This window comes from Lampris incognitus, chromosome 2, assembly GCF_029633865.1.
Source record: "Lampris incognitus isolate fLamInc1 chromosome 2, fLamInc1.hap2, whole genome shotgun sequence".
Taxonomy (NCBI): Eukaryota; Metazoa; Chordata; class Actinopteri; order Lampriformes; family Lampridae; genus Lampris; species Lampris incognitus.
This window is the reverse complement of record NC_079212.1, coordinates 113,319,128-113,340,616: the sequence shown is the minus strand read 5'-3', so window position 1 is coordinate 113,340,616 and position 21,489 is coordinate 113,319,128.

Below are 21,489 nucleotides of genomic sequence, written 5' to 3'. Positions count from 1 at the left end.
TCGATGGGCTCTGAGGAAACATTGGAAAAAATAGAATTAGAGACAGAGAGTAACATGGCATTTATCTGATCTATTCTTAAATAGATGTACTGTCTATAAACCATTTCAGTTAGCTGTTTGATTTTCCGTTGGTAAATATGTAAGCCAATGAAAAAGATAGGACTTGGTTATTTTTCCACTGGGACTAAATAGAGTTTTTAGATAAAAGGGAATCTCCACTTTAGGTAATATTAACAATGTATTTACAATTTTTTTTATTATTCCCCCTTTTTCTCCCCAATTGTACCCGTCCAATTACCCGATTCTTCCGAGCCATCCCGGTCACTGCTCCACCCCCTCTGCTGATCCGGGGAGGGTTGTACACTACCACATGCCTCCTCCATGTGGAGTCGCCAGCCGCTTCTTTTCACCTAATAGTGAGGAGTTTCACCAGGGTGACGTAGCGCGTGGGAGGATCACGCTATTCCCCCAGGTTCCCCGTCGCTCCTGAACAGGCGCCCCGACTGACCAGAGGAGGCGCTAGCGCAGCGACCAGGACACATAGCCACATCCGGTTTCCCACCCGCAGACACGTGTCTGTAGGGACATCCCGATCAAGCCAGAGGTAACATGGGGACTCGATCCGGCGATCCCCGTGTTGGTATGCAACTGAATCGACCATCACGCCAGCCCGACGCCAGATTTTCAAATCAGTTTAATTTATTGGGGTGTCTTCACCACTTTGCAAGGCAGCAAACTAAACTGCAACATGTGATATTCAAATTATGTCACCTGATGACATTTGATTAATGCTTGTACAGATTCAAATCATTACATACGTTTTTGACTTAATGACAAAGGACCCCTTGTAGAAAATAAGTGTATAAGCTGTTTAACAAAAACAGTCCAGGATATTGCAGCTTATATTGCCACATATAAGTCCAGAGATGACACTGGATCAGTGTAGAGTTGTTGTAGACAGTTTTCCCCAAATACATTTGCAAAAAGTTTAAGTTGCTACGAGTTCTTAAATATATAATTGCAATGCAATAGCTCTCACTGAAATGTATGGGGGTGAGCCTTGGGCTTACAGTGAACTTTACCTGTTACATCATAGGTGTTGGAATCGGTAGTTCTGATCCACTTTGCATAACTCAAAACTGTGTCATAGACATCTACGGCGGGCGGGCGGGGGGGGGGGGGCTCTCGGCTCTCTGATTTGTAGTGTAAACTAGTCATTCAAAATATGTGTAGAGTCTTACCAGCTTCCGCTTGGGACCTTTGAAACTCCTTATTTTTATGAAATCCAACTGCAAGGAAACATCGGTGTTAATATTCATCATTTTTTATACCAGCATTGAAAATAAACAATAATTGTTTTAACTAATGCCAAACTGGCAAGAGCTGATAATTTAATCATCATTTTAGAAATTCAGTTGTGACTGTTTAAGAGTGTGGGATCCTACCCTCAATAACATTCAAGACGACTGGGCAAACAGCCCTTCCATGGTCATTAGTTGCGTAACATTTGTAGGTGTCGGCATCTTCTGGGGAAACCTTAGGAAACTAAGACAATTAAAAGTTTATTTCATTTCAGTTAAATTTCAATTTCTCAGTGATTGGTATTTTATTTACCCATTTTCAATAAAACCGAGTCATGCGTACTTCTTGGCGTAGTATTACTTTTGGCTCGGCAAGCCTGTCCTAATACCACTCGAATATACAATTTATTGACATTATCTACACTCACACTCATTATCTATACATTCTAATCAAAATTTTAATACGCAGGGAATATCATCTTAATCTACATGTAACTTTAAAAATGTTTTTTTTTTGTGTGTGCGGGGATTGTCCCTTTTTCTCCCCAATTGTACCCCCCCCCCTCGTCCTAGCTGTCCCGGTCACTGCTGCTCCCCCCCTGCCGATCTGGGGAGGGCTGCAGAACACCACGTCCCCTCCCATACACGCGGAGCCGCCAGCCACTTCTTTTCACCTGGCAGTGAAGCGTTTCAGCATGGGGACGTGGCGCGTGGGAGGATCATGCTATTCCCCCCAGGTCCCCCTTCCCTCTGAGCAGGCACCCCGACCGACCAGAGGAGGCGCTAGTGCAGGGACCAGGACACATACTCACATCCGGCTTCCCACCCGCAGACACGGCCAATTGTGTCTGCAGGGACGCCCGACCAAGTCGGAGGTAACATGGGGGATTCGAACCGGCGATCCCCGTGTTGGTAGGCAGCGGAATAGACTGCCACACCACCCGGACGCCTCAGAATGTTTTGTTATGTCCAAATATCTTAATGAGTAAACCCATGAAGTCATTTCCTGATATGACATAACAAAGGGGAACAGACTGATTCTGACTCCAGTGGATGCTGCTGTAATACTTACCTCAAGTGTATGCTCATGAGACGCCGGGTCATACTTTTCAATGCATGTCTCAGAGTGAAAATATATTTCTCCGTTTGATCTGGCCCATGTTACAGTGGGCGTTGGAGTGCCGACTACGATGGCTTTAAACACGGCAAGTTTACCTGAAATAGGAAACAAAACACTTTGATGAACTAGGAATTTCTCTACCAAGGACAGCTTCCGTTTTCAATGCCTCTCTTTCAGTAAAGAAAGCTATGCTCCATGGTAAAGTGAAGATTTTCTTTCTTATGTTTTTTATCTTTATTAGATGGAACAGAGAAGATACAAGAACGACCGGGATTTCGCTCCTACCTAAAACGACCATGGGCGATCAAATTGACGGCCGGTTTTTAAACTCTGTATTCTGTCAAGATAAATGCCCAAATTGAGATATTAATGCATTGCATATGTTAGTATGTCTGCTAAGAAACGACTGACACCAAAATTAACATTTTAACAACTATGATACCATTTTTAAACAATTTAAACTTCAGAGAACTTGAATAGCAAAATTTAAAGTGAAAATATTACCTGAAAAACAAAACGGAAAACATATTGCTAATCTAAAACAGGTAGCAAGGGCTATAAAACGTGAAATGTAAAAAAAGAACCGAAAATAAATATTGAACCAGTCCCAAACAATGAACGAAACTTAAAAACTACTAGAACGACCCAAGGTTTTTAAACTCTATATTCTGTCAAGAGACATACCCAGTTGAGATTATTAATGGATTGCATGTGTCTGTTAAGAAACGACTCACACCGAAATGAACATTTAACAATTTTAATACTAGTGATAACGTTAACCAGTCCACCAAAGGGTCCGACCCGTTAGTCAACGTTGTCGCTGGCGGAGTGGGAGACACGGGTTCGCGTCCCGGTTCCCGGACTGCCCCCCGAATTCGCTAGTGTAGCGAATTCGGGGGGCAGTCCGGGAACCGCCACAGCCGGGACGCGAACCCAGATTTCCCGCATACACGGGTGACAACGTTAACTAGTCGACTAAAGGGTCCGCCCCGTTAGCTAGTGCTACCGAGCCTATTCATCCGTGATCGTTACACTATTTTGTAGTTTAACATGGCCGCTGTCCAACACCTGTAAATACTGCAACGCCTCGGTGGTAGTCATGGTGCGTCTGAAACGGCGTCTGTAACCAGACATGTTGACAGAGATCAAAAATCAAGTTTAGACTATTACTCTGCACTGGAGAATGCTGCTTTTTTTCTAGGACGGAGCATTGAACTTCGAGAAGGAAATGATGTGACCAACACACGTCGTAAATAGTGACATGACGCGCACGATCACGCGCAAATTATGAGCAGTCATTTTGACCGGTCGTGGACGTTTTAGGTAGATCTTATCCTAACCTTTTTTTGTGGGGAATTTATCTAAAACTCATTTTAATGCAGATATATGCAATTTTAGGAGCATTCAGGGAGCGGAAGCTCTGTATCTTTTCCCCACAAAGTTATTAAACTTTGAAAATCCAAAACGGTCATAATGACGGCCCATGGTTGTTCTTAATGTGGGGAAAGAGGGGGAAAGACATGCATGAAACACCAAGATGTCTAACATTATAGAAAATACCACGCACGGCCCGTTCATATGGGCAGGTGGGGCATCGCCCCCCTGGCTGAACTACAAGGGACTTGGAGGAGGTCTGGCCCCTAGACGTGTGGTATGCAGGCCCACCGGTGTGTGGATATTCCTTGATACCCACGAACCAACCCCCAGCTAGGTTAAATAGTGCCACTGCCTAGTGGATATGAGAGGAATAGGCTACGGAATTAAACCCCTAAAGAAAATCAATGTCTACGGTGCTGTTGTTGTTGTTGTTGTTGTTGTTTGTTTGCTTTTTCCCCTGCCCTTTTGTATCTGTTTAAGTCGGAGAGTACTGCTGGCGTCGTGTGTGGCTGCCGCTTCTCCCTCTCGTAGCCCCCCCCCCTTTCCATCCATCCCGTATGTCTGTGTTGTTTATCTGTTTTCGTGTTTTACCGCCGTTTATTGTAAAGCAACTTTGAGTGTTAGAAAAGCGCTGTATAAATTTGAGGTTTTTATTATTATTATTATTAAAAAAAATCATCCACTCAAAAACATAGTTCCTCCTCATAAACTATTTTTACATGTTAATACATCACAATTTACATTGCAATAAATATTATCTAGTTTTCGTGCAATAAATGAATCAAACCAGTCAACAACTTTTGATCTTTGAAAGTTAAAATCGTCATTCCAGTGATTCGGTCTGAATTTAGTGCGTTGCGCAATATTTGGGCAGGAGACCTCAGCGCCCCGCATTCGCTGGCAGATTTATTATAGCGCCTTGTGGTCAAAGATGGGAACTGCAATGAGTTTGTCCTACACCCATACTCTGCAGCCCTCTACCGTTTTCTTGAGTTAGTCCACATGTTTAGGCTACTGCAGAAATGGCGACCAGCATTGTTGTACCTGCTGTGTCTAACAGTGTAAAGTTTATTAAAAAAACGGTTTGAACGGCTACAATTACGAGACAAGTTAGTAATTATGCAGCTTGGCCCTGATAGACCAGACATTAATATTACTCAGCGAACAAACGGAAAACCTACAACAGGACATTTTCGCGAACATGGTATGAAAAGTGTCATGTGAAACGTGGCTATGTGGTTGCTCAACACGGAATACAGTATTCTGTTTCCCGTGCCTATTGTTCCGGTCATCTGTAACAGGGTCAGCACAAGGAGATATGCGGATTAACACAGGGCTAAGTGATTTGAGGCACTTTTCAGAACGGGCTGAGAAACACGAGTCAAGCAAAGCACATCTACATGGTGCTATGCAACTAGCCATGCTTGGTCAAGCTAACAGCAGCACAGCTTGACCAGAGCTACCATGTGAGTGTGCGGAATCACAAAAAGAAGGTGGACAAAAACCGGCACGTTCTCTCAGAGCTCATAGACTGCATAAAATTATGTGGCGCATTTGAACTAGCCCTTGGGGGACACGACGAGACCGAATCATCCAATAACCCTGGCATCTTCCATGGCCTTGTGGATTTACTTTCGTCGTTGGATATTGAAATGCAGGAGCACCTAGAAAAAGGCAACGTTTTTCAAAGGTATGTCCGAAAGTATCTAGAGCGAGCAACTCGATTGCATGCTACACGTAATGCAACTGTGAATGTCCTTTTCATAATCATGGAAAATTGGAGTAAGCTATTTTTTAGATATTGCTTTAGTTTATTGTGGGTTTTTTGTCGCTTACACTCGGGTTAAAGGATAACCTATTGCTCATCTTTGAAACGTGTGGGCTTATGCGACGTTATGTGGGCTGCTGGCTGGTATGTTTACAGTACTGTCTGTTCTCTAATATAGTAATTATTATACCTAATTAATATAAGCATTTAATACGCTTAATTCTTAAAATAACGATAAAAGTGGGCGTATTGACTACGCGAACGCATGTCATTTATTTTTTCGTACAAAATCACAGCGAGAGCGTCATAGCACTGCTCCAACAATCAGTCGTAGCTCCGACCTGTCAACCCGGAAACACTTTTTTAAAGGGACCGTGTCTATTTAACGCAGAACATCAACCGATTATGGTGAGTTGTGTCCGTAGAGTCCGCTACAGGCGTGGCTAGCGATTCAGGAGCTGGAGCTGGAGCCAGTGTTCGCCCCACTAGTACTATTTATGGCCACGGGCCGCTACTGGAAAATACTGAAGCCTTAAGGCCCAAATGCACTGAAAGCACCTGACACGCGTGATTTGACTTACAACTATTGTTTTTTTTTGCTTTTGTTTTTTTTATTTTCTCCCCAATCGAATTTTGGCCAACTACCCCACTCTTCCGAGCCGTCCTGGTCGCTGCTCCACCTCCCCACCCCCTCTGCCGATCCTGGGAGGGCTGCAGACTACCACATGCTTCCGCCTATAAATGTGGAGTCGCCAGCCGCTTCTTTTCACCTAATAGTGAGGAGTTTGGCCAGTGGGAAGTAACGCGTGGGAGGATCACGCTATTTCCCCCCAGTTCCCCCTCCCCCCTGAACAGGCGCCCCGATAGACCAGAGGAGGCGCTAGGGCAGCTACCAGGACATATACCCACATCCGGCTTAGTGACGCTTAACCAAGCCGGAGGTAACACGGGGATTCGAACCGGCGGTCCCCGTGTTGGTAGATAACGGAATAGACTGACACGCCACCCGGACGCCCTGTACACCTATTGTTTTAAATGGCTTAACGCGCACCAAAAATTGTTACGAAGTGCGTTAAACTGCACTGACGACCCCACTCCGTCCTTGTTTCGATTTTGGGGCGTCAAATGAGGACCCAGCAACCAAAGCTGTTTTTTTTTTCTCCTGCAGCCGCGGTACCTGTTTGGATAGAGCTAAAAGGAATAAAAGGTAAGGATTTGTTCAGAACAATATTTTATTAAAGAAATGAATTATTAATAATAATACTAAGCAAAAAAATTACAAGATATATCCACTCAAATAGAAATGTGTAGCAAATTAATGGGAGGTATCTGTAAAGCATACAAACTTGTGCCTGTCTACATATAAATAGCGCCCTTTTCCCAAAATACTGCTGGTCCTGTGGTGTTGGCATTTCAAACCTGATGCCTGCAGTGCGCCATAGGAGCATCAAATGACGCGCGTCAAATGAGGCGCGTCAATTATCGCTTTCAGTGTGTTGGGGCCTTTACAGTTACAGAGATAACAAAACATGTTTCCAATTATATATGTGTCAGCAGGGCATAGCACAACGATGCCATTATTTAAGAACAAACAGGTGTGTAGTCTACACTCAGCGTTTATATTTCAAATTTACACATTACAGGACAGACTGGCACCAGTTTGAGTATCGTCATTATAAGTTGACACATTTCTTTCCAAATAAGGTGTTTTGTTCCCTTGGTCATGAATAGTTAGCATGTAGCATGTGATTGGGAGCGGTAAAACAGCCTGTGACAATAACCGCGTGACCGCAATAGCAAGGTCATGTGATGCTTACCGCGGGGTAGAGCTCATTACCGCCAGTCACCACAATTCTTTTTTTGTTGCTGGTGAAAGTTACAGGCGTGCAGCCAGTGGTGGATCTAGATATTTTTTCCTGGGGTGGCAAAGGGGTGGCATGAGGTTCAAGGAGAGGGGCAATGGACATTATTCTAAACGTATTATTATTCAAAACTCGGATTTCATCGAAGGTATTTTGTTCCCTACTGTTTGAGATGAGTTTGGTGCGGGTCTCATTGACCTTCACCGTGCATGTACATAAAATATACTTTAAAAACATATTATCTGATTTATAAATGGGGTGGCAACAGGGGTGGCAAGATTATGTCCCAGAGGTGGCAGCTGCCACCCCGTAGATCCGCGCCTGCGTGCAGCATATGGTGTGTGATGTGAATATACTAAACACAATAATACATGTAAACACACAAATAACTTTAGTTATAATTGACTGTCTTCCATCCCATGTTCAAAAGCTTCTGGAAAAACAAAACTTTTCATCCAGCCATGATCCGAACCGCTTATCCTGCTCGCTGGAGCCTATCACAGCAGTCATAGGGCGGCAGGCACGCTGTAGTCTGGACAGGCCGCTAGGCCATCACACAGGGCAGGCAGGCAGGCAGGCAGGCAGGCAGGCAGGCAGGCAGGCAGGCAGGCAGACAGACAGCAATTTAGTATGGCCGATTCACCTGACCTACATGTCTTTGGACTGTGGGAGGAAACCGGAGCACCCGGAGGAAACCCATGCAGACACCGGGAGAACATGCAAACTCCACACAGAGGACGGGGCCCGGGATGACCCCCAAGGTTGGACTACCCCGGGGCTCGAACCCAGAACCTTCTCCCTGTGGTGACCGCGCTAACCACAGCGCCTACGTGCCACCCTCAAAACTTCTCAGTTGCTCATCATTTCAGCTTCGCGAGCAAGGAGCGGTCCATTAAACATATAGGGGATTTCTTTTGTGTGTGTCTGATTATTATTAATTATTTCTAGGTTTGAGTTCTTGTGATATCTACAGATAATATTCAATCGAATATATACACAGTAGTGATACGCGGATCGCAGTTCATCTCGTCTCATCTTCAGCTGCTTTTCCGGGTTCGGGTCGCGGTGGCAGCAAGCTAAGGAGGGCACTTCAGACGTCCCTCTCCCCAGCAACGCCCTCCAGCTCCTCCTGGGGGATCCCAAGGCGTTTCCAGGAAAGATCGGTCATGTAGTCCCTCCAGCGCGTTCTGGGTGTACCCCGGGGTCTCCTACCAGTTCATAGTGCCCGGTAAACCTCCAAAGGAAGGCGCCCAGGAAGCATCCTAATCAGATGCCAAACCATCTCAACTGGCTGCTTTCGATATGAAGGAGCAGCGGCTCTACTCCAAGCTCCCTCCGGATGTCCGAGCTCCTCACCCTATCTCTAAGGCTGAGCCCAGACACCCTACGGAGGAAACTCATTTCAGCCGCTTGTACCCGCGAGCTTACCCTTTCAGTCACTACCCAAAGCTCATGACCATAGGTGAGGATTGGAACGAAGATTGACTGGTAAATTGAGAGCTTTGCCTCCGGGCTCAGCTCCTTCTTTGCCACAACGGTGCGGTACAACGTCCGCATTACTCCTGATCCTGCACCAATCCGTCTGTCAATCTCCCGTTCCATCCTACCCTCACTCGTGAACAAGACCCCGAGATACTTGAACTCCTTCACTTGAGGCAACAACTGATCCCCAACCTGGAGGGAGCAATCCACCATTTTCCGGTAGCGAACCATGGCCTCAGACTTGGAGGTGCTGACTCTCATCTCAGCCATTTCACACTCAGCTGCAAACTGCCCCTGTGCGTGCCGGAGGTCGCGTTCTGATGAAGCCAACAAAACCACATCATCTGCGTAGAACAGCTCGCAATTCTGAGGTTCCCAAAACGGACACACCTTCACTGCGCCTTGAGATCCTGTCCATGAGTATTACAAACAGAATCGGAGACAAGGATTGGAGTTATATTTGTGGGTAAGCCATAGATCGGGCAGGGCGAGTCATACAAATTGTGATTAATAGCGGATGGTTTGCAGGTGGGTGAAATTCCTATTAATGAAGAAAATATTAATTGCATTCTCAAAAATGTGAGCATATGTGATACTGATATAAAAATCTGAAAATTCCTATTGATAGGCTATATTTCGAGTTGTAACATGACCACGGAGGAATTCAGTGGCAAAAACAGCGCGTCTGCAGCCACTCGAGAGATCTGTGATTGACTGTAGATGGTGTCCAATGTCAAATTGTGCCGGTGGATACGTAGACACCAATCTGCATATATAGGGAGTGTCCCTAGCAAGATGCTATAAAACCATGGAGAAGCCGTTCTTTCACCCCCTCCTGCTAGCTACTTGGCTCGAGTTTGTGCTGTTTCCTGAGACTTTATTATCGATCTTGCTACGATGTATCTATCGATTGTTATTTGTATCACCGAATGCTCCTCCTCGAAACTGTACCCTCGCAGAGGATCTCCCTCTCGCTATCCGACATTTTGGAAATAACAAGTGACGAGCCCCACCCACCCAGGAAGACAGTAGCCAATAACTTTGAATTCTTAAAAACACACCTATTTTAGGTTGTGATTCAAATGCTCAATGCAAAAAAAATGTGTTCAGAAAGGGCATGTCAGTCTCTCTTTAAGCTTCTTTTTTCGTTAGGCACAAATTAGCAGCCAATTTTGACACCCATTTGTCAATGGAGGGAAATAAAGATCCGAGAGAAAATTAAAAAAGGAGAATTAGAAAAATAAAAGGAAGGACAGAAAAGTTCCATGTGGCAGTGATTTAGTGATACTTAACGAGTCAAGCGCTATACAACAGCTGCGAAGCGCTGTATGTGTGATCAGATGAGGGTCTCTAAATCGGAGAAAATAATTTGTTCGGGTGGGGGGCGGATGGATGAATTATGCGTATGCAGATTTGGATGATGTCAGAGCCGATCCACGCAACACTAATATACAGACAATACTCAGACATAACAAACAGATGCATAAAGTAAACAGCTGGAGTTAGATTTTAATTGCAGGTACTTCTCTTATATGGTAACGCCCACACAACTGACGCTAGCTGCTAGACATTATTCCATTCAACAATGGCGACAAATCTAGTTCCAAAGCCAAATGTGATTATTTGGACACATTTTGGCCTTGAGCGTGATGACAAAGGTCAACCATCAAATTTGGACAAGGCAATATGCTGCATTTGTAAAAAAAAGTACTTTTTTTGAGGGGGGGGGAGTTGGCCGCCAAGCTGTGGGGATACGTTGCTTTTTCACTGCGGTAGAAAAAAAAATATCGACACAGCCCTAGATCCGCCCTTGTCAGTGTCGTCATATTTATGTGCATTCCCATTTCATATATTGAGCAAAGTTGGGAGTGGGGTGAAAAAACCCCTCTGAGAAAATTGCATTTCATTTCCATCTGCCTTTTTGCTGGTGTTACATGTCATAGTTGGAGAAAGAAATGATCCTCCAGAAGAAACTCATTTTTAAACTTGTTGGATGGCTTTATGTGTGTGTCTCTCTCTTTCTCTCTCTATAAAGTCCTCATGCGGCTTTGGTGCTTCTTAAAGTCAAGGCTGTTCTCTGTGTGTCCACTGTCTGTGCAGTATATGTGTATGTACATATGTACTGTATGTATGTATGTATGTATGTATGTATGTATGTATGTATGTATGTATGTATGTATGTATGTATGTATGTATGTATGTATGTATGTATGTATGTATGTATGGGCTCATATATGTGTGCATTTATGTATTTATCAATTTGTAGGTAGATACTGATTTTGTGATAAAAGTAAATGTGTAATTTGAGTTTGCATTTTATTTTACTTCATGCATTGACCAAAGACAAAGGAGACAATTAAAACCTTTCCATTTGCTGGTCTTCATGCTCAGTAATACTATATCACTTAGAATTGGAGACTTACCCTCTTGAATGGTAAGAGCGATGGGTTTGCGAGTAAAGTCTGGAGTGGTCATTCCCTCTGGAAGTTCCTCCATAAACTGTGTGATCATAACACCAGGCACTTTGGACTTCATCCTGATGCCTGCTCAAATAAATAAAGAAAACATTAATATTAGAAAAGTTGGCATGTAGAAGACTTATAACACCAATATATACCTCTCAAAGACAAACAAAGATTGACATATCCCATGAGTGAGAGTTAAAATATATTTTTAGAGAAATAAACCAGTATCAGTTTATCGTTCCACAACAGCATGTTAATGAGATTTTTGAAGAACCACCTCTGTGCAGACTGAATATATGTAGGTTATTCTATGGACCTATGAATTTTTGAGCTAAGAAATGTCCTACAGTTCAGTTTGAAACCTGATAACTAAAAGCACAACTGCATAGCAGCATGACTCCTAGAAATGTTCACTTATACTACCCACTGAACTTAAGCCTCCACAGCAACCCATATTCAACTACATTCTGTGTCTCTAATTCAGAAAAGGCACTTCATTACCCCTAGCACAAGAACGCATTATATCCCCTCTTAAATTGTCCATATGTGAGCTAACAAGCCAATGGCTGCCTGGTCTTGACACATAAGTATTGAGTCTTTGACTGCCAATACTGGCCACAAGTAATGCATAGGAAAAAGACTCAAGAAGATCAAACTTAACGTTCAAGAAGAGTAACGCTTTACTGTGGCATTGTTATCCGTTCTCTGTTATCTAGCAAATGAACACTTAGGGAACTTGTTTGTAAGTTACCTTGATAATGTCTATCTAAAGAATACCAATGATGACGAATGTAGTTTATTCGAATTGTCAAAAAGTTATAAAATTAAAAGTGAAGATGTTGATTTCTTCATTAAGTTTCCTTGTCTTTAGAGCATTTTTATAAAGCAGCCTTTAGGAGTGTTTTCTAGGGTAGAATGGAGTTTCGGACGATTTCTCCTCCTGGCTGAGCTAATGATACAAGTTAGTATTCATTCATCCCATTGCCACACACCTCCAGGTAACTGGTTAATATTTTTGGAATAAACAAACCCCCCATAAATCAGCAGTGCTGCAGTAAATCCAGTAATCCCTTTGTCCCTGTTGAAAATATCAGAAATACTGCAACTCACAAATTACTTTCTTGTAGTAGTTCTTATAGCATGATCAACAAGATTTTTTTTTTGTCTAAATTGGAAACGCCATCTAGGAGTGTGCATAAATGTTTTTCATATGTTTTGTGGAAGGCCAGTGATTTCAATGTGGGCTGGTGAGGACTGTCCATTGTGTTAGCTAAGGAGCCACTGAGGACAAATGCAATGAGTCCATCTGAATTGAAGAAGCAGGGTTGAGTGCACCTCAGAGGTCTTGGGATTGGGATGCCTAATTTACCTACCAGTAGCACTGCTCATACTATAAGATGCTGTTAGACGTAAATTCAAAAGGTGCAGATGGACTCAGTTACTCAACAAATTAAAACTCTATTGAGATTAGGACTGTTAATGCCAGGAAAAAACACAGTAGGTAGGGTCCACTGCCAGTTATTACTGTGTTCTTCTATAAGTTATTCATCATATTGGTTCAGCTCCACCAGGAATCCCCTGTTGTGTTTGATAGTTTACTAGATAGACTAATATAAACTAAAAATCAAGTATAAGTGTGCTAAAAACAGACATTGTGCTGGGCATTTTGCAATCCAAGTGCATACCACAAAAACAAACTTGACAGTAAAAGCTTAGCTAAGCAAAAACCTGAGCTCTCATGTCCATACATGAGCCTTTATTGACTTTTCTAACTGCAACATGAAAAGTCGAAGTTGCAACGCAACCACAGGCATCTCAATTTGATGACAAGAGTCAGTAACTCTTTAAGTTACAGGCCAATAATTATGCAGAAATAGCCAAGTAATATATGAATAAAATAGACATAATTGGTAACAGATAATTACTGCGTAACATGAGTGAAATAGGGGCTTTTGTATAAATCAAGTTTGCTTTCTTGTCATTATAAATTCGTTTTCAGTATAATCCACATTAAATGTTTTATGGCTTAAATTTACCAATCACACTGGACAAAACAACTATCTGGAAGGATTTTTTTTTTTTGGTCAGTGATAGAAGCTGTCATACTTGAACATTAAGATGAATAGTGTGTGTCATGCTGCCTTTACTATGGTTGTATACTTGGTAATTACCTCTCATTATAGAACTGTACATCTTTAAAACATGTATCTAACTTGATAATTTCCACGTGATGAATCGCCTGTAATTTAAAGGAGGGCCCAATTTTCTCATGTAATACAAAACAAAAAACAAAACATTGTTAGACTACCTGAGAATTTTAACATAATTCTAGACAAAGATATTCTCAAAAAATCAAGGGGAAAAAAAATCTAACCCGTTAGTTAACATAGAGGCCTTTATCATAGATGCCCTGCAAAATGCTAGGTGTAGCTCATATTAGGAACATTGTCCACTGTAAACAAGGAAACCTGCTGTTGATTTAGAGGAAGATATACCTACCATGCATCCGGAAAGTATTCACACCCCTTCACTTTCCCCACATTTTGTTATATTACAGCCTTATTCCAAAATGGATTAAATTCCTTTTTTTTCACATCAATCTACACACAATACCCCATGATGACAAAGTGAAAAAGGTTTTGTAGAAATTTTTGCTAATTTATTAAAAATAAAAAACTGAAATATTGCATGTACATAAGTATTCACACCCGTTGCTATGACACTCACAATTGAGCTCAGGTTCATCCTGTTTCCACTGATCATCCTTGAGATGTTTCAACATCTTGATTGGAGTCCACCCGTTGTAAATTCAATTGATTGAACATGATTTGGAAAGGCACACACCTGTCTATATAAGGTCCCACTGTTGACAGTGCATGTCAGAGCAGAAACCAAGCCATGAAGTCAAAGGAATTGTCTGTGGATCTCCGAGACAGGATTGTATCGAGGCACAGATCTGGGGAAGGGTACAAAAAATGTCTACAGCTTTGAAGGTCCCGAAGAGCACAGTGGTCTCCGTCATTCGTAAATGGAAGAAGTTTGGATCCACCAGGACTCTTCCTAGAGCTGGCCGCCCAGCCAAACTGAGCAATTGGGGGAGAGGGGCCTTGGTCAGGGAGGTGACCAAGAACCCGAGGGGCACTCTGACAGAGCTCCAGCGTTCCTCTGTGGAGATGGGAGAACCTTCCAGAAGGACAACCATCTCTGCAGCACTCCACCAATCAGGCCTTTATGGTAGAGTGGCCAGACGGAAGCCCCTGCTCAGTAAAAGGCACATGACAGCCCGCTTGCAGTTTGCCAGAAAGCACCTAAAGGACTCTCAGACCATGAGAAACAAGATTCTCTGGTCTGATGAAACCAAGATTGAACTCTTTGGCCTGAATGCCAAACGTCACATCTGGAGGAAACCAGGCACCTCTCATCACCTTGCTAATACCATCCCTACAGTGAAGCATGTTGGTGGCAGCATCATGCTGTGGGGATGTTCTTCAGCGGCAGGAACTGGGAGACTAGTCAGGATCGAGGGAAAGCTGAATGGAGCAAAGTACAGAGAGATCCTTGATGAAAACCTGCTCCAGAGCGCTCAGGACCTCAGACTGGGGCGAAGGTTTACCTTTCAACACGACAACGACCCTAAGCACACAGCCAAGACAATGAAGGAATGGCTTCGGGACAAGTCTGTGAATGTCCTTGAGTGGCCCAGCCAGAGCCCAGACTTGAACCCCATTGAACATCTCTGGAAGGACCTGAAAATAGCTGTGCAGCGATGCTCCCCATCTAACCTTACAGAGCTCGAGAGGATCTGCAGAGAAGAATGGGAGAAATACCCCAAATATAGGTGTGCCAAGCTTGTAGCTTCATACACAAGAAGACTTGAAGCTGTAATCGCTGCTAAGGGTGCCTCAACCAAGTACTGAGTAAAGGGTGGGAATACTTATGTACATGCAATATTTCAGTTTTTTATTTTTAATAAATTTGCAAACATTTCTACAAAACCTTTTTCGCTTTGTCATTATGGGGTATTGTGTGTAGATTGATGAGGAAAAAAAGGAATTTAATCCATTATGGAATAATGCTGTAACATAACAAAATGTGGGGAAAGTGAAGGGGTGTGAATACTTTCCAGATTCACTGTATATATATAATGCTTGTTGCTGACCTATTAGACCTACTCTGTAGCTCAACAGGTTGCTGATGTGGATGTGCGCTACCATAACACTTCATCCCTACAGCTGGCAATTTTCACATGTTCCGCTGCTTACTGATAAATAGCCACAGTAGTCATTTTCTGCTCATTTCTACCTGGCTCACACTTGACATAAGTTTCAAGTATATTCAGCGCCTGTCATTGACTGGATGTTTCTGGCCTTTTTTTAATGTCATGTCATGTGCGATGATGTTCTCTGATAGACAGACAGGGCATGTATTCAGAGTGGTTTTTGGGGAGGGGTGTGGAAGACAGGTTATGTTTTTTCCATATAGTTTGTGTTCACCTGCATGTTGGGATCAGGGTGTTGTTTGTAACTACTTGTACAAACATCTCAGTTGTCACTTTCCATTGGAGCATTTTGTTACTTTCATAACCTCTTTCAGTTACCGTGAATGAAGCTTAGTTTCCAATTCCAGTAGAATTGTGAGGATGAGGCAGCAAACGCATAAAGCAATGTCTGTGCTTGGAGATATAAATCAGCACATTAATGTAATACTAACATTAATCACAGCTAGTTATTCCAGCTGGCTATTAATTGGCCATTTTGCTGACAATCTAAATTGACCATTCTTTAGAGCTTAATGTGCATGAATTTGATATGAAAAGATTCACAGGTTAAAGATGGCCTCTGTACTCATTATTAAAGTTATTTTTATGTAGTTAACGTAGTGTGGTAATCTTTTCAGGAGTATTTTTGGATTTTTCCCTCATTTTCTCCAGTGGTCAATTGTACTTGACCAAGTACACCACTCTTCCAAGCCGTCCCGGTCACTGCTCCACCTTCTCTGAATCCAGAGAGGGCTGCAGACTACCACATGCCTCCTCCGATACATGTGGAGTCGCCAGCCGCTTCTTTTCACCTGACTGTGAGGAGTATCACCAGGGGGACGTAGCACATGGGAGGATCACACTATCCCCCCATGCCCCCCCCGAACAGGCGCCCCGACTGACCAGAGGAGGCATTAGTGCAGTGACCAGAATACCTACCCACATCCGGCTTCCCACCTGCAGACACGGCCAATTGTGTCTGTAGGGACGCCTGACCAAGCTGGAGGTAACGGGGATTCGAACCGATGATTCCCATGTTGGTAGGCAACGGAATAAACTGCCATACTACCCAGACACCCTTCAGGAGCATTTTTAAAGACCATCTTAAATGAAAAATGTCTTTTCCTCCATTCTATCCCTTTTATCTGCACCCAGTTCTCATTTGTCTATCGCTATTTGCCAAAAGAAATAACAAAAAAAAGCCCTCCTGCGGAATCACCACTGTTTTATGTTCAAGCCAGTGGTGATTCCATATGTGGCTGGAGTGTTGGAGAAGTTGAGTCAAGTATTTTCCAAACACCGCATCTCGGTTGCTTTCAAATTCCAAAAACACACTTTGTGTGACCATTGTTTCATTCAGTCCATTGTTTCAAACAATGGTCTCTTACCTCTTCACGTGTGTTCCTGTTGATGGAGCAGTGGAGGTAGTCCATATGAAATTACAAAATGACCCCACCTTTCGCAATAGGACCACCCTGGGCAAGTGTGTCTGCTCCTGAAGCTGTGCCTTCAGTCCACATACTTCACATACAGAGGGCAGAATTATAGGCAGACATGGGTGTGCTATGGGTTCCCCAGTCTCACCTGTAGTGGCCAACTTGTAAATGGAGGAAGTGGAAAAGAGGGTTCTGATGTCTTATCCAGGGACACCACCTAACCATTGGTTCAGATTTGTGGATGACACCTGGGTTAAAATTAAATCTCAGGATGTACATTTCACCGACCACATGAACTCTGTGGACATTCACATCAAGTTCACCAGGGAGGATGTAAAAAATTACAGGTTAGCCTTCTTAAACTGTGAAATTGCAATTGGTGATGGGGGGAAATTTAATTGTTGATGTTTACCATAAACCTACACATACTGATCAGTACTTAGGGTTTGACTCTCATCAACCACTGAAGCACAAACTAGGAGTCATCATGATGGTGTACCACCAAGCTGGCAATGTACCCACTGACGCAGCGGCCGGGGAAGGGGAGAAATCTCACATTAAACAGGCCCTGGTTAAGTGTGGTTGTCCTAGCTGGGCGTTTGTCAAAGCCAGGAAGACGCCCGAACAGTGCACCAGCCAATCGAAGAGAGGAGAAGGACAACAGCTGCCTAAGCGTAAACCAGTGGTGATTCCATATGTGGTGAGAGTGTCGGAAAAGTTGAGACACGGTATTTGGAAAATACCGTGTCTCAGTTGCTTTCTAACCCCAAAACACGCTGTGCCAGAAGTTGGTCCATCCCAAGGATCAGGTCCCCCAACACAAACAGAGCAATATAGTGTATACTGTTAAGTGCCAGGAGGATTGCTATGACTTATGGGTTGGGAAAACCAAACAGATGCTGGCCAAGAGATTGGCACAACACAGGAGAGCTAACACGTCAGGCCAACACTCCGCAGTGTACACCCATCTACAGGCCAGTGGCCACTCTTTCAAGGATGAGGATGTGCACATCCTGGATGGGGAGGAATGCTGGTTTGAACGGGGAGTCAAAGAAGCCAAAGATTCAAAGAGGCCATCTAGTATGTTAAGAGGGAACAACCATTGCTGAATCGGGGGGGGGGGGGATAAGAGGACATCTGTCACCATTTTACAACGTTGTGATTGTAAACATTCCCAAATGATCTGTGAATAGTACATATGGCCATTGAAACTCTAGTTAATGGTCACGCCCATATTTGTACACGAAACTGGTCGTTGGTTTCGGTCATTATGCAACTGTATTGGTTATAAAGGGTGGGGATAACTGCAGTCAGCTTAGACTAAGGGTGTCACTTAGCTGAATGATGAAACATATCTGTCAATAAATGTTGTATCCAGCTGATCTGATTCAACCTTCTTTGATCCAGCAGTTTGGGAGAAACCCAAACTTGTGGCTGCAATAGTAATGGTTGGAGTTCATTCCCGTTAGACCATAAACCAAATCGACTGGCTGCCCCTTTTTAAAGCCCACCCAAGGGTCAATTTCTTTCAGAAATGCGTCACATGACGGAAGCTCGCAATGCCCTAAATGCTGTTTCATGTGATATTTAACTGTGGACTGTGCTTGTGTCTGAATTAATCACAGGTAGTATGCAAAATAAGATTTGTTAAATTGCTGCCAAAATAAATGTCTTTATTCAGTCTCAATAATCCAGGTAACGAAATCACAGAAAGTTGAACCAGTTCATCTGGACACAACGTTTATTGAGCACAAACATAAACAGAGCAATATAGTGTACATTTTTACGTACCGGGAGAATTGCTGTGACTTGTGCATTGGGGAAACTAAACAGGCGCTGGCCAAGGGGATGGAGGGCACAACACAGAAGAGCTAACGTGTCAGGCCAGCACTCCACAGTCTACACTCATCTACAGGCCAGTGGCCACTCTTTCAAGGATGAGGATGTGCACATCCTTGATAGGAGGAACGCTGGTTTGAATGGGGAGTCAAAGAGGCCATCTATGTGAAGAGGGAACCACCATCCCTGAACCGAGGGGGGGCTAAGAGTACATCTGTCACCATCTTACAATGCTGTAATTGCAGACATTGCCAAATCCTCTGTGAATAGTACACATGGCCATTGAAACTCTTTTTAATGGTTATTGTAATTTGCATATGAAACTGATCATTGTTTTCGCTCGTTATGCAACTGTATTGTTTATAAGGGTGGGAATACCTGCAGTCAGTTGAAATTGAAGAGGTCACTTATGCCCCTTTTCCACTACATGTTACCGGCTCACCTCGACTCGACTCGCAGAGTGTCGTTTTCCATTACCGTAACAGTACACCCTCAGTGTATCTGGTCTGCATTGACCAGATACACCCTAACCCTAACACAAAGGTGGTACCAGAAGTGGTAACAGTTACCAAAATGTCGGTACTTTCCAATAATGGAAAACAAAAAAGCCGAGTCAAGTTGAGCCAGTACCATGTCATGGAAAAAGGGCATTAGATGAGTGATGAAATGTCCGTCTTAATAAACATTGTGTCCAGATGAACTGATTCAACTTTCTGTGACTCCCTAAACAAAGTTTGAGAACCAGCTCAAAGGATCATTCTCAAGAAAGAATATTTTTCAAGGTAGACCTAATTGATTATAGCACTGAGTTCTCCTAATTTCCATTTCAAAAGCTGCACTCAAATTAGAAGGTACACTACCGTTCAAAAGTTTGGGATCACCCAAACAATTTTGTGTTTTCCATGAAAAGTCACACTTATTCACCACCATATGTTGTGAAATGAATAGAAAATAGAGTCAAGACATTGACAAGGTTAGAAATAATGATTTGTATTTGAAATAAGATTTTTTTTACATCAAACTTTGCTTTCGTCAAAGAATCCTCCATTTGCAGCAATTACAGCATTGCAGACCTTTGGCATTCTAGCTGTTAATTTGTTGAGGTAATCTGGAGAAATTGCACCCCACGCTTCCAGAAGCAGCTCCCACAAGTTGGATTGGTTGGATGGGCACTTCTTTGAGCAGATTGAGTTTCTGGAGCATCACATTTGTGGGGTCAATTAAACGCTCAAAATGGCCAGAAAAAGAGAACTTTCATCTGAAACTCGACAGTCTATTCTTGTTCTTAGAAATGAAGGCTATTCCATGCGAGAAATTGCTAAGAAATTGAAGATTTCCTACACCGGTGTGTACTACTCCCTTCAGAGGACAGCACAAACAGGCTCTAACCAGAGTAGAAAAAGAAGTGGGAGGCCGCGTTGCACAACTGAGCAAGAAGATAAGTACATTAGAGTCTCTAGTTTGAGAAACAGACGCCTCACAGGTCCCCAACTGGCATCTTCATTAAATAGTACCTCTTAGAGCCTGTTTGTGCTGTCCTCTGAAGGGAGTAGTACACACCGGTGTAGGAAATCTTCAATTTCTTAGCAATTTCTCGCATGGAATAGCCTTCATTTCTAAGAACAAGAATAGACTGTCGAGTTTCAGATGAAAGTTCTCTTTTTCTGGCCATTTTGAGCGTTTAATTGACCCCACAAATGTGATGCTCCAGAAACTCAATCTGCTCAAAGAAGTGCCCATCCAACCAATCCAACTTGTGGGAGCTGCTTCTGGAAGCGTGGGGTGCAATTTCTCCAGATTACCTCAACAAATTAACAGCTAGAATGCCAAAGGTCTGCAATGCTGTAATTGCTGCAAATGGAGGATTCTTTGACGAAAGCAAAGTTTGATGTAAAAAAAATCTTATTTCAAATACAAATCATTATTTCTAACCTTGTCAATGTCTTGACTCTATTTTCTATTCATTTCACAACATATGGTGGTGAATAAGTGTGACTTTTCATGGAAAACACAATTGTTTGGGTGATCCCAAACTTTTGAACAGTAGTGTAAATACAATTATTTAAGCCCTCCCTAAAGTTCTGTGACAAGCATATGGTAATTTTAAGCAATTTTGAGCACTACAACACTGGCTCTTGTCATTTGTCCAGTGCCAGCTGTGCAGCCTACAGCTGAGTTCTCACAGTACCATCAAATACAAAAGTCTGGCCAGAAAATATGATAATGAAAGTCTGGTGAGGCTCAAGGCTTTCCAGCAGTCATGTACCTCATTGCCAATGACAATTTCATGGCCTCAAAACATCTTGGTGTCATATGAGTATATGGCCATCTTAGACCTGTTTTGAACTGCTAGGATCGTAGAGAAATACTCAATACTGGAATTTAGTATCTGTGGCATCCCTTGTGGCCACAGTGAACCCCGAGAGAGACGCATCTAAATAATGTATTAAGGCAAACTTCAAAGAGCTTCTGCTCTGGTCTCAGTAGCCAAAGAACTCTGTATTTAAATTTAAAGGTCATTTTTTCAGTGATGCCAAATTCATGCTTGTTGCCATTAACAGAGATGATCAAAATACAAATT